The sequence below is a fragment of the Cavia porcellus genome, unplaced genomic scaffold, assembly GCF_034190915.1.
Source record: "Cavia porcellus strain 051 isolate PalLab524CR breed Dunkin Hartley unplaced genomic scaffold, mCavPor4.1 scaffold_8, whole genome shotgun sequence".
In the NCBI taxonomy this organism is placed as follows: Eukaryota; Metazoa; Chordata; class Mammalia; order Rodentia; family Caviidae; genus Cavia; species Cavia porcellus.
Genome location: NW_026947491.1, coordinates 26,568,815 through 26,587,241, shown reverse-complemented (window position 1 = coordinate 26,587,241; position 18,427 = coordinate 26,568,815). Strand labels below are relative to the sequence as shown.

Sequence of the window (18,427 nt, the reverse complement as noted above, 5' to 3'; positions counted from 1 at the left end):
GTTATTCAAATATAAAGCAAATAAAATGTTGTCATTTGCAAAAACATTGATAGAGCTGGAGGACAATACACTACAGTGAAAGAAGGCAGGCACAGAAAGAATAATCCTTCAGGATTTCACCTATGTGTCAAAATTGAATGTTGATCTTGTAGTACTAAAAAATAGAACCCTGATTACCAGAGCCTGGAAAAGGTGTGCACAAGTGAGAGTAAGAAAGAGGACAGTCAAAGGGTAAATGAGCACAACTGGATAGAGAGTACAATGTCCAAGGTTATATCACCAGAGATATTTCTCTGTTACCAGCATCCCTGCGCATGACAATAATTAATGAAAAATTTGCAGCAATTGTTAAAAAGTATTTCAAAGAAATGATAAATGTCTAAGGTAATATGTATGCCATTTATCACAAACTGATGTTTATACTTTATATTCATTAGAAAAATCATTCCGTAAGAGTGTGAAATTATTGTGCCAATTAAGATGTATATAGTTTCTTAAAGATTACAGAAGATAATGGTGATTAATTTTAGTTGCTTACCTTGTGACCTCAGGAGGATGGAGGAGTAGATCGCCCCTCAGGTTCATGTCTCCAGGGCTGTATGTACAGATATGGAAAAGCAGATATCATTTTTGGTTAGGAGAGATCACAACTCCATCATGTATAGAGTTGCTTAAAGACTCAAAGGTAATACTCATATTCATTTCAATCCAGAAAACAGCTCAAGAGAAGAAAAAATTATTTCTTTGTAATTGCAATGATATTAACAGAATGATGTTTTTATATTTGACTTGCATAAAATTAATTATTCCTGACCAAAATTTCCCTAAGTTCCCTATGTTTCACCATTATATTGTTTTCTGGAATATCTCTGAGATATTATAGTGACCCTAGACTAGTTCCCATTAGCTCAAATTAGTCTCTAGTTTGCAATGTGTCAACTATTATAGCTGTCCTATTAAGAAGTTTTATAACTTGATTTTGTTGATTATTTATCTTTTTTATCCTTAAAATAAAATTTAAAAAATAAAATGTGATCATAAATGAAGGAAGTTTGTACATATCTAGACTTAGAAAAAATATCAGATTTTGACAGTTGGTAAACAGGTACAAGGCTAGTAATCTGAGGATCAGGGATCCATTCATAGATTGCAAGTCATTCTGCATTAGTATGTCATTGGAAAAGCCAGTGTATCTCTGGCTTCTGTTTTGTAATTTCTGAAATAAAGAGGTAAACTATATAAAACATTTATTCTTAGTTTGTTATTATTTGGGCAATGTGAAAAGGATAACTAAATATCTGAATTGAAGAACTTACTCTCTAAAACTAAGATTTATTTTGAAATCAGATTTACTGGAGCAGACAGGCGTACTGATTAAAACCCAATATAGAATTAAAATAAAACATTTAGTTTCATGGCAGTTAGCACTTAATGTCATGAAATGAATATATGACAATTATAAATATTGTTTAGAAAGCCAGTTTTTCTACTGATTGCTGGATTGAGATAATTAGTAATCATTTTAGAATCATATTTAATGAACTAATGACAGACAGCTGAAACGTACTATGTGAAAAAGTTAAATGTAAATGAAATAAATGCTATAAACTCATTTCCTGTGTATGTAAGTACCAAAAAGTGCATCTGAGAATTTAAAATTTAATTACTTGTATATCTGATCAAAATTTGAAATTGCTGGTATTTAAAATGTTACCTATGTATTTTGTCTTTGTAGTAACAAGGTGGTTCCTGCATGATATTTTGATCATTCTCTTGACTTTATAAGGAAAGCCAACTATGTTTCATATGTTCTCATTCCCTTCTTTTTCAATTGCAGGACTAAATGTCAGATTCTCAAACACGGAAACCATGTTGCTGTCAGACAGAAGCCAAAGTGGAGCAATGTTTACCCTCTTGGGCTTCTGAGATTATGCAATCACTGCAAGTACTGCTCTTCCTGATTTCTTTTTTTTGTACTGGGGATCAAAGTCATGACCTTGTGTTTGCCAGGCAGGTGCTTATGCCACTGAGCTAAAAACCTGGACCCTGATTTTTATGGGCATTTACGGTGTCACTGTGGTAGGGAATACTGGGATAATTGTCATATATATATAGGGTCCACTCTCTGGGATGCCTCTCAACACCAAAAGCCCATTTTGCTGGGGATAAGGTAGGCTGCCAAGTCTGGGACACTACCAAACTGCAAATAGCCAGCCATCACCCACTGATTCAAATCCATCTACTCAAGCTATCCACTTTCTTCAACTGCCCCCAGTTTCCCATCTCACACCAACATTGTCTGGAAGTGAAGTCCATCATCGATAGACTTCTCCCAACTCTTCATCCATGATCAGTCATCATGCAACTCCCCTATCCTACTGGTCAAAGGCCAGACAGGACCTACCAGCTCTACAAGATCTCAGACAAATCAATTCAGCCATCCATCCTGTTACCCCAATAGTTCCCAATCCATACAGATTGCTTAGCAACATCCCCCCCGTCTACCACCGATTTCACTGTCTTAGACCTTAAAGATGCTCACTTTACCATTCCTTTACATCCCAAATGCCAACCTCTATTTACTTTCACTTGGGAGCACCCATTACTAAAAACTACCCAACAGCTCACCTGGAAGATTCTCCCCCAAGGCTTCCGATACAGCCCACATTACTTTAGCTAAGCACTTGCAGCTGATCTAGCACATCAAGAACTCTCCCAAACACCCTCCTCCAATACATAGATGGCCTCTTGCTCTATAGACCCTCATTAGAAACCTTTTATGCCCATACTACTCTTTTGCTAAACTACTTAGCCTCCCTAGGGTATCAGGTCTCAAAAGACAAGGCCCAACTCTCTCACCAAGGGTTACATATCTAGGCTTCAGCCTCACTCCCTCCACAGAAGTCCTCACCACAAACTGCAAAAAACTGCTTCATGGCTTGCTTGTACCACACACAAAACATCAAATACAGTCCTTTCAGGGGCTAACAGGCTATTTAGGCTGTGGATCCCTAAATTTGCCCTGCTGGCCAAACCACTTTATCAGGAAATGAGTGGGCTGATGGATGAACTCATTTCCAACCCAAAGGCAGTCTGCCAGACCTTTACCACCATCGGATCCAAACTACTGGAGGCCCCCACACAAGGCTTGCCTCACCCCAATAGACACTTTGATCTCTGTACCTCAGAAGAGCACAGGATGGCAGTCGGGGTTCTGACCCAACTAAAAGCAGCAACCCTGGCAATGTTTGCCTATCTCTCAAGGGATGGTTTCCTTGTCTCCAAAACTGGCTGCCACTGCCATTCTCACACAAGAGGCCCCAAAACTCACACTCCAAGGACATATAAATGTCCCCACCACACAGAGGATAACTGATGTACATGCACACCAGTCTCTGCACCTACTGTCCCTCTCTCACCTCCAGCTCTTTCATTTTACCTTTCTAGAAAACCCACGCATGACTCTAAAGCCTGTTACAAAAATAGACCCTCTCTCTCTGCTCCCTCATGATCCCTCTGCACCTGCCCACCAATGCCTTGAAACCCTTAAGGACTTTGCCACACCAACACCAGATGTCTTAGAGTAGCCCATTATTGATGCGACATATACTTGGTACATTGACAGGAGCTCATTCAGAACACCCTTCCCACCCTGAGCAGGATATGCTATAGTCTCACTCAAAAACACCATAGAGGCAAAACTCCTACCCCCAGTCACTAGTTTACAAAAATTAGAACTGATAGCCCTAATATCAGGCCTCACCTCAGCACAGGAACCACTATAAACATCTACACAGATTTTGAGTGTGTCTTCCATGTCGTTCACCACCATGCTGCCATCTTGAAGAAAGGAGGCCTTCTAACCACAAAGGGGAACCCCATCCAAAATTCCAAACTGATAGATAGTCTCCCTCCTTCACCTACACTCCTCCCAAAATGTGTGGCCATTCTTCACTGCAAAGGCCACCAGATCCCCACTGACACCATATCCATGGGAAATTCTCTAGCCAATTGAGCTGCTAAAATGGCTGCCCAGGAGGACTGAAACCCCTCTTCTTCCAAGGGCTCACAACTGCTAGCCTCATTCCTTTTAGATACACCACCCTAGATACATAACACTATCTACACTTCTTCTCAATATTCATAAGCTTTACACCAGGGGCTACCCTGGGGCCTCAGGGGTGACTCTTCCTACATGACATATATGGCCTCCCAGAAGATCAAGCCATCAAATTTCCTACCCAGGTTCACTCTTTTCTACATATGGAATGGCAAGCCCTAAAGAGACACCTTGACCCAATTATTTACTGCCCAAACTTGTCTAAATTTCTACAACAGATTTTCTCCAAATGTGAAGTCTGTAGACAGGCCAACCATCAAGGGGGATTACACTCCCATCTCTCCTTCTCTCCTCACTGGGGGAAAGGGTCTTTCTCAAGGGAAGACTGACAGATTGATTTTATCACATGCCCCAAAACAAAAAGCTCCTCTACTTTCTAACCATGGTTGATACTTGCACAGGATGGATAGAAGCTTTCCCCACAAACAGGATTGATGACACAGTTAACCACATTCTACTAACTAAGATCATTTCTAGGTTCAGCCTCCCCTTCTGCTTCCAGTCAGACAAAGGGCATGCTTTCATATCAAAAGACACCCAACAGGTCTCAGAGGCTGTACATATCAGATGGGTTTTACACAAGCCTTAAAGCCCCACGCCTAGGGAAAAATTGAGAAGGCAAATAACCTCAAAACTGAACTCACCAAGCTCTCTCTGGAGATCCAACTAACCCTAACCATAATCATAACCACAACACTAACACTAACACTAACACTAACACTAACACACACCAACACTAATGTTAACTCTAACCTTAACTGAACCATAACATGAGAAAGAGTTAGAAAAACTAAAGTTAAGCAAGACCTAGAAAAAATTAAACTTCAGGCTAAGCTTCAAGACCAATTTTTTGTGGCAGCACTTGGGGCTCAAACAGACATGCTACAGGAAGAGGGGGCCAAGAAAACCAACAAGACCCAATCCCCTTTAGGACACTGCTTGAAATGTGACCAGCATGGACTTTGGGCAAGGAACTGCCCAAATCCAAAGCCACCACCAGGGCCATGCCTTCCCTTCAAACAAGTGACCCATTGGATTGTTGACTGCCCTGTCTGCCAGAGAGCAGGTAAGTCATTCACTTCCCTGCCCTCACAGGAACAAGCAATGACTACTCTGCTCCTGGATTCACCACTGGCAGACCTGCTTCAATTAACTGCTGGAGAAGATTGACAGGACTTGTGATCCATGGTCCCCAACAAGGTAACTCTTTTGGAACCCCAGGTCTCACTGGATTGTGTCAGGTAAAATGCTCTTTTCTGCTGACCTGGGGCCACATATAGTATTTTCCTGAATTGGCTGGCCAAAGCTCATGGTCACACCTCTCCATTGTGGAGGCTGACAGTAAGCCATCCCAGTCTCTGCAAACATGTCCTATCCCCTGTAGCTTTTTTTTAAAATTTTTTTTTATTTTTTATTTTTTTTATTTTTATTTAAGGAGAAAAGAAAAGAAAGAAAAAAAAAACAGTGAAGGGGTACAAGTTATACAGATTTACAGAAGAAAAAAAATGCGCAGTTAGGAAATCACTAGTTAATGGATTACATATTGCCATCTTAGAAATAATTGTTCCAGTCACAAAATTAAAGCTTGTAGAGTGGACATTCCAACAATGATACTGCAAACAGTTCTGTTCAATGATCCAATAAAACTCTGTGATATCATTTTCTATCTTATACATTTAAATATACATGCAGTTATATAGTTTAGAGCACTTTCTTTTCCTCTCTTTTGTACAGTGACTATTACACATTTTGGGTTTCATTGCTCCCACGGTTCTTATTGCTTTTTTGGAAGAGAGTAAAACCAAATGTGACATAACAGAACAGAATCGGTCAAGTCAAAAGGGTGGATATAATAGATAATATAAAAACATAATACAAGGTGATCAACAATGGTTACCATAATGCCTCCCGCTATTTCTAATAGAATTGCCTATATCATTAGTTGTAATACAATTGAACAAAACCGTAAAGAATAAAACCGACAAAACCAAAACATTGGAGATATTGTAGGTCTTCAAAAGTAGATAAAAGTCAACGAGAATGGGCGTTATAATGAATCTCATTATCTTCTCAGCTGATGCCTAAACTTTCGAACCTGATACTATCCAGCAAAACAGAATAGAGGAACCTCAGTCAAAAACAAGATGGTGAGAGTAATACAGGGCTTCAAATCGAGATAATAGAGAGTCAAAGTGGGTTACTATATTATATCCTGCTATATTTTTCCCTTTAATTAAATGGATAAAAATAAAAAAGTAAATAATGGAGTGGAGATTGAGAAAAAAGAGGACATAACAGCGAAACAGGGCAGATCAAAACATAACCATTTAAGCAGAATAGTGTTTCACCACCAGATAATCCTGACCCAAAAATAGTTACCATATTGACTCCCTCCCTGAAGTCCTTGAGTACAACTTCATATACTGTAGCATTAAGTATATCAAAACAATGTAAAACCATTTAAGAGAATGACAGCATTATAGAGTATTTAGAATCGACTAACAGAAAATGAACAATGGTCTCTGTATAATCTCCTTGTCTTTAAAAGGTTTTTTGCTTATACTATCGTACATAACAAAATCCAATAAGATACAACCTGTTTAGACCATTGGAGACAGAAGAACAAAAGCTAGATGAGACTTCAAAACAAGATGGTACTAAATCAGCATTACCTATTAAGATGTCATTTTCTCCAAAAGAAGCTGTTCCTATCATCCAATCTTCTCTGTCTCATTTCTGTTGAGCTCTTTTTCTGTCAGTAGCTGTCAGTTTGTCTTCTTCATTTTGTTTTCTGCTCCATTCGTTGTGGCCTCCCTGCCACTATTTCTGGGTTCTTTGTATTTTTCTTTTTTTAGAATATCCTGCAATACTTTCTGTAGGGTTGAATTGGTGGTTGCAAATTCCCCCAGTTCCTCTTTATCCTGGAAGCACCTCGTTTTTCCATCAATTTCCAGGGACAGTTGTGCAGGATATCTCAATCTTGGCTGGAGATTATTATCTTTCAAAGCTTGAATTATTTCTCCCCATGCTCTTCGTGATTTGATGGTTTGTGAAGAGAAATCTGCTGTAATTCTGATGGGTGTTCCCTTGTAAGTGATCTGTTTCTTGTCTCTTACAGCTTTTAATAATCTGTTCTTGTATTGAATTTCTGGAATTTTTATTATTATATGCCTGGGTGTTTCTCTGTTAGGGTTGTAGGTAGCTGGGGTCCTGTATGCCTCATACATCTGAGTATCTTTACCTTTTGCTAAATTAGGAAAATTCTCCTGGATTATTTCTGTGAGTAGCTTTTGTAGTTCACTTGTTTGTGTCCCTACTTCTTCTTTTATGTTCTTAATCCTTAAGTTATGGCTCCTCTTATCATCTTCTTGTCTTTGTATTATTGCTGTTTGTTTCTTTGTTATTTTAAAGAAGTTTTTCATTTCATTCTCCCATGTTTCAAGTCTGCCCTCCAGTTCAGATAGTCTGTCCTTAGTTTCTTTCAAGCTGTTATGCCAGTCTTGGATAGACTTCTTAATTTCTTGATAGTCCCTTTGAACCTGCTTCACATACTCAATGCTTTCTCTGTTTTCTCCATCAAGCAATTCTCCCCTCTTTTTCTGTTCTTCCATTCCACCATCTGCTTTTTCCTGGGTGGTGCTTAGCATTTCTCTAACTATTCTGCATACTTCTAGCTTCAGGTCATTGATAACTTCATTCCTGAATTGGTCTATGAGGCTCTCTATATGGCGCTTAATGTATATTGGTGCGGTGTCCACTATTGCCTGATTCTCAGGATTGGGGGCCGAGGAGCCTTTTTTGTTGCTTCCCTTCCCCATATTTTCTGTTCCTTATAAAATGCAAGCTTACATGGGAGGCCCGGCTTCCCTGCCTGTCAACCACAGCCTCATCAAATTGCGCTGGCTAGTTGTTCCCGCCCACCGCTGCGCCCCAGGGAGTTGCGGAGGAGGCAGCCTACGCGGGAGTCGGTCGCTCCGGGATCTGGGTTAGGCCAGCCTAGGGAGTCTGCCAGCAGCATCACCCAGGCCAGGCACTTTTCACCAATCCCGTCCGAGAGGGGAATGTACGGCTGGAGTTGCCACCGCGCCCTGCTCTTACAGGACTGCCCGAGCCCAGAAAAACCTCTGCTGGAGTCAAACTGTGGTAGGGAGTCAGTTTCTCGCTCACCTCGCCACCAGTCAGTTTTTCCTCCTTGTCCGTCCTGTTTCCGACTCCGTTCGCAGACTCCCGTTCCCAGAGCTCGGCGCGTCTCTCCTTGCCGAGCCGCTGTGGAGGCAGCCAGCTGCCGGGCGGCGGGAAACCCAAATCGCGGTTTCCAATGGCGCGGGGTCAAGCCTCTACACCGAGTCTTTTCTGTTCCTATTTTAGCGCCAGGACTGTATCCTAAGTTGGATTCTCTCAGCCCAGTTCGTTCCTGAGTCAGCAGAGCATATCTCTACTGGTTCGTATCTCCTTAGTCCGCATCATTCCTGGCCTCTGAGCCGATCCTTTCAGAGAGCCTTCAGTAGTTGCTGTTGTCTGTCCGCCATGTTCTCCCCAGTCTCCTATCCCCTGTAGCTTTAACACACTTTTCTTTACACACAATGTTTTGGTTATTCCCACCTTCCCAGTTGCTCTCCTGGGCAGAGATCTATTATAAAACTAAACTTCTCCTATACTTGCACTCTTCCCACTGTGCTGATACTTCAATCCCAACTGATCACATCCAATTCCCAACTTCTAATCCCCTCTCCCAACATCTGGTGGCACCTATTGGCTGTGACACCTCCAATCCAACCCGCACCACTCATGCAACTCCGATTCTAATATATCTCCAATATCTCTCAACCTTCCCTTGCATTCCACAATATCCAATAGCCCCTCAACACCTGAGAGGACTCAAATCTCTTATCAGTAGACTCCTTTCAAACAATTTTCTCAAAACAACTAATTCTCCCCCAATGGTAATACAGATTATTCCAAGATCTCAGAGTCATTAATGCAACTGGGTTTCCTATACATCATGTGGTCCCAAACCCTTATCCTCTCCCCTTCCATATTCCCCCTTCTATCTCTCACTTCTCAGTATTAGACTTAAAAGATGCTTTCTTCACCCTCACCTTACATCCACAGAGCCAAGACCTTTTCACGTTGACAGGGACAGACCCAGACACCTTTCAGTCTACCCAAGTAACATGGACAGTGCTGCCCCAAGGGTTCAGGGATAGCCCTCAGTTCTTTAGCCAAGCCCTAGCCAATGGCCTAGCAACTACAAACCTACAGCCTAGAACACTCATTCAATATGTACATGAACTTCTACTTTGTTCTCCTTCTTATGCCACAGCAATATAACACACAGCTGCCTTACTTAATTTCTCTGTGGTAGGGGATACAGGGATTCACCTTCCAAAGCTCATATTGCTTCACCAAAGGTCAAGTATCTAGGCCTCACACTTACCCACTACACACTCCATAACCTTTGACTGTAAGAGTCTCCTCTGCAATTTATAAGCTCCAGTTATAAAAAAACCAGTATTATACTTCCTAGGTCTATGAAAATTTTTTCATTTCTGGATTCCCAATTTTGCCTCCCTGGCCAAACCACTGTATTGGGCATCAGAAGTGTCATGTTCAGAACCCCTAGGCCCAACTATACTAAAAGACACTCCACTCACAAAGCTTAAAGAGGCTCTCCTCAGAGCTCCTAGACTTACCCTTCCTAATCCTACTATACCCTTTAGTGTATACACTACAGCAGACAAAGATCATGCAATGGGAGTATTAGAACATAGTAAGGGACCCTCATTACAGGCAGTAACCTATCTCTCAAAACAACTAGACACTATAGTTAGAGGAATACTTCCTTGCCTTTGGGCACTAGCAGTGGCAGCCATCCTGACACCAGAAGCCAAAATGTTCATACTATAGTCTGCTCACCACATAGCCTAACAGAGTTAATATCCCACAAAACACTCACTGCCCTAATGACCTCATCATGATTACAAGTACATTGCGCTCTAATGAAGGATCCTACTTCATACTCTCAACTAGCAACATGCTCAATCCGGCCACTCTGTTACCCACACCAAAGACAAAACAGCAAGTCCTCTACATGAATGACAGAGGTTCTTCAATTACTCCTTCTCCTTTCCCACACATACACAATTCTCCTCTCTTTTCCACCACTGATACCTGGTTTATAGATGGCAGTTCAGCAAATACACTACTCAAGAAAAGAGTGGTTTATTTCATAGTTAATGGGTCTAAAGCGATGGAAGCAAACCCTTTACCTCCAGTACTTCCTCACAAAGGGCAGAATTCATTGCCTTGACAGGAGGCCTCACACTAGCAAAAGACAGAATCATTAACATATATACTAACTCCAAATACACTTTTAGCATTCTACACACATTCATATGTGACCATATGGTGAGAAAGATGTCTCATAAACACTCAAGGCTCTGCTGTGACAAAAGTACCACTCATTCGCAAACTCCCAGAAACAGCATAATTTCCAGAGCAAGTTGCAGTAATACACTTCAGAAGACATCAATTCTGCACAGATTTCATTTCTCAGGGCAAGAGCATTTCTCATGGCAAAATTAGCAGCACAATGCCCTTGCCCTTCTCAACTATTACCTCTAATCCCTAAAGGTTTTCTTACTGCTTCATATTCACCTAACTTTAACTTCTCACAAAACCTGACTACGCTCAAAACTCTCAAGGCTGAATTTTTCAAGGGACAAAACTAGTGCTCCCAAAAAGCCAAGCAAATGATAGTCTTAATGACCTACATAATTGCTTTCATGTTGGATCTTCGGCTTTCCACAGGCTTTTAGACCCAGTAGTCATATGCTAATACCTCCCATCTATGATGCCAGATCTAATTCTTACTATCAAATATGTGCTAAGACATCTCCACAGCTCACCAATTTCTTACCCACCAATTGCATGGAAAAGCACCGGGCCATGATTGACAGATAGACTTTACATATATGCCTGGTAACAAACAAATAAAATACCTTCTCACTCTTGTGTGTAATTTCACAGATTGCATAGAGGTCTATGCTACAACCAAAAAGACAGTAGGGATAGTAGCCAATATCCTAGCCCATAATGTTATTCCCAATTCATACCTACACAATGCATACAATCTGATAATTGCCCAGCCTTTATCTCCCAGATGGTGAAGCAGGTATCTTCTAGCCTCAACATTACCTGGAAACTACATATAGCATGCCATCTATAGTCTTCAGGAAAAGTTGAGAGGGCAAATGGGCTCATAAAGACACATCTAACCAAACTGATTCTAGAACTGCATCAGCCATGGCCAGAACTCCTGCCTCCAGCTCTTACAAAACTCCAAGCTCTCCCCAGATCACACACTCAGTTATGCCCCTTTGAACTTCTGTATGGCAGACTGTCTTACAAAACTTACCTTCACCTTCCAATTTTCTTCCTTTGGCTGACTTCATTCCAGTTATCTCATTCCTCCAATACCTTCTTTGACAACATGAAATTATTTGCCTCCCTCAACCCTGTGATGGACACAAACCAGACCCCTCTTTATTTCCTGGAGACCTAATCTATATTGAAACTCCTAGACCCACATGTTCAACCTCAGTTCTTCAATCTAAGTGGAACAGATCTCACCTGGTTTACCTCATGACTCCAACTTCAGTAAAGCTGGAGGGATTCCCATGCTGGATTCACATCACCCAGCCCAAGAGATATTGTCCACTACCTGGTAATCTCAATCCCAAACACTCTGAGGAAGCTCTGTGGTGCTCACATCAAACAGTTCCCACTCATCTTTGGTTAACTAAAATAAAAGACAAATGCTTTGTTATCCTATCTTGTTTTGGCCTACATATGGCTCCACATCTCTCTTCTTTTTCATGGTTTCCCTGACACTCTATGTCAAAATGTACACTAGTCTCCAAATGGTTACAGTCATAACACTCTTCATATTAGTAATCTTACTAGTTACATTTCTCAGTTGCCTAATCCAACATGATAGGCTTCATCCTCACCTCAGTCTACTCCTTCACTTAACAGTACAACACCCAGACACCCCAGAATACCAATTTTACCTCACTAAACATGTGAGAACAGTGGGCCCTCCACACACAATTATAACCCAAACCAGGTAGTCTCACATTTCACATTCCTTGGTGCTCTCTGGCTTGTGTTACTGATTTCCATGACCTTACAGTTCTAGTGACCAAGAGTGCCCAATTCTACTTCTGCCCTGAAAACCCAGATTACCAGTCATGTTTTACCCATGCTAGCTTTCATTGCCTCTATATGTGAGTCTATTGGATCCACGTTCTTGGGATTCTGAACAAATTATGATAAATACTTATTCATAAACATCACCTGGATGAGCAAGTATACCTGGGCTCGGGTACTACATATAAGTGTTAGAGACCCACAAACATTTCCAGTTACACAACGTGGCCACAAGTTGTGAAAATTACATGTTCATAACACTCCACAGACAACTGCTTCCCAGCACATGGTCCTCAAGTCTCAACGCTTAACACCTCCTCCACTCTGAAGGGACACATATCTCACAACCCCTCTTATACCTCACCTTCTAAACAACACTCTTCAACTTTCATTTAAACATATCAGATCCTAACTGCTATCAACCCTATCAACAAAATCTGTATATGTCATCAGTGATAAAACTAAAGCAATCCCTGTTTCAAGAAAAAACCCTGGCCAAATTCATGAGACCTCTTACCATAGCCCCATCCATCACAACTGTGGCCCACAAACACAATTTGCATATACAGCCCTAATATCTCTCAAAGCATTCCTCAGATCGGCAACCTAATCTTTACACAATGTTTGTAAAACTAACCATGCAAGGCCAACCTACATGTCCACCAAGGGACAATTTTTTATCTATACATGTCTCCCCTCCTCATGGCAGGGATCATGACCTGGGTTGTTGTGGCACCTCAGGTCACCCTACACACTCAGTCTCAGATCTTCAACAACATCTACAAGGCCTACCTCATCATTCTGTCACATGTAGAGTAGCTGTAGCATCTAACATAACAGGGACAACCATATTTTCTGCTTTTGGCCTGTGAGCAGAGGGATTGGGAACCAGCCTAACCTAGTACTACTGAATATCACATGATTTAGAAATGGCAGTAGAATCAGTCTCCCAAAGTGTCAATTTACTTCAGGACTAAATAAATTCACTAGCTGCTGTAGTTCTCCAAGTGGGGAGGGCACTTGATAGTCTCATAACAGAAAAAGGTGAATAGTGTGCCATGTTGGGGGAAGAATGCTGCTACTTTGTTAAACATCAGGAATAGTACAGACCAATTTAAAAAACTCAAGAAATTGGCAGCTAATATATGAAGCAGACACTACTTCTTAGAACCTACCATCTGGTCATCATGGTGGGGCTCCTTTATACATGGGTCCCCATCTTAATGCCCATTATGAGCCCCTTAATTACTGATTTTTTGCTTCTTGTTCCCTGTTCCTCCAGGCTCCTTTCATGATTCTTCCAGGCCAAGATCCAGGTGTTCAGCACCAAAGAAATTCTCCTTCTGAGCGACATCACTACCTCATGAGCTTGGATGGATCAGACCTCTCAAGCCAAATTCCCCTCTCTTAGGCCCTACACTACTCCCACTCAGCAGGAAGTGCCCAAAAGACTAATGGCACCCTGTAACACTAAAGAGATGAGAATGTTAGGTCCCCCACCCGAGAGTTGCCCAGTTACCATGAAATGAAACAATTGGAGAAATGATCCATATGAAAGTGACAAAGAAATATCGGAACTAAATCAAACCTGTGAACAAATGGACTTAGAAGACATTTACAGAGTGTTCCATTCAACCACACAGAATACACATTCTTCTCAGCTGTGTGTGGGACATTCTCCAAAATAGACCGTATATTAGCCCATGGAACATTCTTAAGTAAATGCAAAGGGACTGAAATTATCCCCTGCATATTTTCTGACCATATTGCAATAAAATTAGGAACTAATGACTAAAGAAATTGCAAAACCTACATAAATTCATGGAAATTAAGTAACAGTCTTTTGGGTTACACATGAAGTTCAGAAAGAAATTAAGCAATACCTACAATTCAGTGAAAATGCAGATACAAAATATTGAAATCTGTAGGATGTAATGAAAGCAGTCCTAAGAGGAAAATATATGGCAACAAGTTGTCACATCAATAAATCAGATTGAACACAAATAAGCAACCTAATGCTACACCTCAAGTTTACAGAAATAGAAGAGCAAGTCAAACCCAAAACCTCATAGAAGAGAGAAAATTATAAAGATCAGAGCAGAAATTAATTGAACTAAGATGAAGAAAGCAATACAAAGAATTAATGAATCAAAGAGTCTTTTGAAAGAACAAATCAAGTTGACAAACCTCTAGCCAACTTTATCAAGAAAAGGACAGAAAAATATCAAATTCATGCAATAAGGACTGAAAAGGGAGAAATTACTATAGATCCCATGGAAATTCAGAAGGTCATGAATGCCTACTTTGAAAATGTTTACTCACAGAGGGTGGAAATACAGAGGAAATGGACAGATTTCTAGAAATTTATGAATTACCAAACCTCAGTCAAGAAGATATAATAATTTTTAATAACCCAATGTCAGTTACTGAAATTGAAAATATGATTAAAAATTTACCAACAAAAAAAAAATCCCAGGTACTGATGGATTCATGGCTGAATTCTTTAAGAAATTTAGAGAAGATTTAGTGCCAATACTTTTCAAACTTTCAATGAAATTGAAAGGGAAGTAATTCTTGCTAGCTTGTTCATGGAGACAAGTATTACTCTGACACCAAAGCCAGAGCAAAGCACAGCCAAAAAGGAAAACTTATAGGCCATTTTCCCAAATGAACATTGATGCAAAAATTCTCAATAGAATACAGGCAAATAGAATGCAGCAAATCATCAAGAAAAGTATACGTCATGACCAAGTGAGTTTGATCCCAGGAATTCAAGGATGGTTTAACATACACAAATCAATAAATTTATTACACCATATCAACAGAGCTGAAGGGGTGGTCTACCAAACATCTCATTACGTCAGTGCTGACAGGTGACCAATAGAGTGTCCACCGGCCTCACTCATGCTAAGCTGGGCAGGGGACCACCATGTTGGCAGGAGAGGTTTGAACAAGAAGAAGAAACTTCAGTCTCTACCTACCCTAGCAGAAACCCAACCACGTGGCTTATATGGAAAGGATTGGAGCAAGCATGCAGAAACATAGTTACCATGCTTCAGTGGCAGGACAGCATTAGTTTACTATGACAGCAGGTTAGCTTCAGTCCATTTACAGCATACACATCCACATCATTGAAGAAAGAATTTTTGCCTTCACAGTACTGACAACTACAGGGCATGCAGCATATAATATTTTTATGTTTGAAGTAGATAATCATGGAAATTCCAAGGTTAGCCTGAGTATTCATCTATAAAAATATTTTCTTGAAAATAATGTTTAAAAAGAGACTTCTATAAAGAGGAAGACTATCTCAGGACCAGCAGAAGATGGTGTTACAGGGACTACAGATGTGAGACAGGGAGTGGATTTTTAATGGAGGTTTCAGGTAAAGGATATTTCTGTCACTTCGTCCAGCCAGGGCAGGAGTCATAGGAGATTCTAGGATCTCAGGGTGGGTGACTGGCTCGGGTAAGTGACTCCCTGGATTAATACTCCCTAACAAAAGCCCCATTGAAGCTTAAGGACTGAAATTCTGACCCATGTTAAAAAAAAAGAGAGAGCTACGAATACACAAAAGAACTCATGCAAAGCCTACAGGGACAGGCCTGGTGTCATTGGGCTCCTCCCCACTGCTGACAGCCATATCAGTGTGCACGGTGGTAAGGCTGGGAGATGAAGCCTGACTCAGAAGCACCTGAATAATGTGTCCACAGGGAGGAGCACTGGGGTTACTGAACACAGGAAGGTGCTTGAGAGGAAATGGGCTAGGAGGGTCAGGACGTGTTTCTGACCCATCAGTACTTAACCATGAATGAAGGGCTGCAGAACAGTTAAGTCCTTCCAAGATGCACTCTTCTGTTGTCATCAGCCGAAGTGTCTCTGAGACTATTTAGCTGGTGACATCCAGAATGATCTCATTCATTACCTACTGCTGCAGATTGTTCTGGGAAGCTGGCACAAGAGAGGATTTGCACAACGATGCTACCTCTAAGCCACTGTTTAAATCCAGCTCCCGGCCTTCCTTTTCTGCTCTGTAGTCCAGAAACGTTTCTTTAAAAGCCATAAAATTGTAACGTTGTTGTGAAGGCCTCCATGTTGCACCCTGGGATCAGCTCTAGCAGCTGCTCCTCAGTGCACTTTTCCACTAGAGCAATCTAACATATTCATTAACAATGGGTGTGTAGGTGGGTTTATTCTCCTCACCATCTTCAAATTCCTGGTAGTACTTGTCCATGAAATTTCTCTGTTTTAAAAAGAACTGGTTATCTGAATACCATGATAATGTCCTCTAAATATCCAACCAGTATCAAATTCTGCATCAGAGGCAGAGGAGAAGGACAGGGTCAAGTTGTCCTCCTCCAGGGTGTCCATCATGGTTGTCACAGGCCGCATCTACCAGTGTGGGTGTGCCTGCTGCTGGGCCTCTCACCAGGACCATGGCCGGGGCCCAGCCTGCGCTCTACTCCGCAGAGCCCCCACCCACATCTTGGGCACGGCGGCCGGCCTAGGTGGGGAGGCCTCGCTGTGGAGCAACTCAGCTCAGCATGAAAGGCTGGGTATGGTGCCCTTGCCCCACCAGGCTGCTCTGCGTGATCCACCACAGCCACTGGCCCATGGTGCTCAGTTACAGACCACCATGCACTGAGCATGCCTCCTGCTTTGCTTTTTAAAATTGAAAAAGAAAGAAAGAAAAGAAAACATATAGTTGAGCAGCCCTAATGCAAAGCACCCTGAAGCTTGTTATGTCTTTCCTTAATAAGACTCCATGGGAGAGATGTTACTCAGTATCCTGAATAATCCTACTCCAAGCACTGAAGCATAGAATCTACTATAAGCGGTACTTTCTAGTTTCCCTTAAGAATTAATGGACAGAAAAGTTGAATTGTACCATTTAGTTGTGAAAGATTCCACAGCTTGGTCAACCTCTGTATAAGTCAAGGTCACAGAATCAAACATACTGAACTCTTTGGAGTGTGCACTTCTGTAAATAGCTGGATGTACATGTTTGATTTCTCAGCTTTTTCTTGTGAAAGGCAGTAAACACAGAGATGGCTATGCAACCCTGGTGCAAAACAACACCCTGCAACTTGTTGTGTGTTTTGCTAATAAGCACTCCATTGGAGAAGGGGGACTAGTGTCTAAAATGATCCTGCTCTTTGAACAGAAGTGTGCAAACTCCAATAAGTGGTGCTTCATAATGCCCCATCAGAGAGAATGGAAAGAGATGCACAAGTGTACATGTTGTCCTGAATGGTCCCATGGGTTAGTCAAATTCATTGTAAGTTCAGGTCAGACAACACAACCTAACTAAAAATTTTTGTGTATGTCTATGCAAATAACTCAGACAAATGTGTCAAGCATGTCAGGTTGCTATGGTGAAAGACAGTTTGCATATATATGTTGAGTTGAGCCAGATCATTCAGTCTGGCATTCATTGTCCCCTGCATCTACCCCACAGCTCTCCTTCTCTGCAGCAATTCAGTTTTCTCAGCACCCAGGGGGACGTGATGGAATTTCTCTTTAAATTTTTAAAGTTTATATTAAGACAGGGCCTTGTGCAGTCCCTAAATCACCCAAGTTGGGCTCAAACATGTGGTCCTCTTGGCTCAGCCTCCCAAACTTGTAATTTAAGCAACAGAGAGTTCATCACTTTGAAAGGGGAATGACAATAATTCTAAATGTTAAAGGCAAATGTGACATGCACCATGAGCTCAGAGGAATTTTACTCTCAGGAGACTGTAAGAACAGGGAGTTGACATGATTGCATCAGAGGTCATTAAGTAGTTGACCTGTGCCATCTTGGTTTATGTCTTTCCAAGAACAAAATTGGCTAGTGATGTATTTCTCAGAGGTACCCCATTGTTAAGTGACTCGTGACTTGTAGGCGGAGGATGTGCCCAACCTTTTACTATTTCTTATACTCATTCAGGTATGTTTTGTAGAAATTTGTTTCACCTAAAGTTTCAAATGTATCAGCATAAAATTTTTATCATATTATGTGAAAATCCTTATGTTGGAGAATACAAAATAATGTTCTTTCTTGAAAACTATTTGTTAAAAAATACAGGGAGTTGAGGGGCAGCTGGAAGAGAAAAA

At 41.2% G+C, this 18,427-nt stretch overlaps 1 pseudogene; it reads right to left on the bottom strand.

Moving 5' to 3' along the window:
- Positions 1-16,256: 16,256 nt before the first annotated feature.
- LOC111755903 (ADP-ribosylation factor-like protein 2-binding protein) lies at positions 16,257-16,702 on the bottom strand (annotated as a pseudogene).
- Between the last annotated feature and the right edge of the window lie 1,725 nt (positions 16,703-18,427).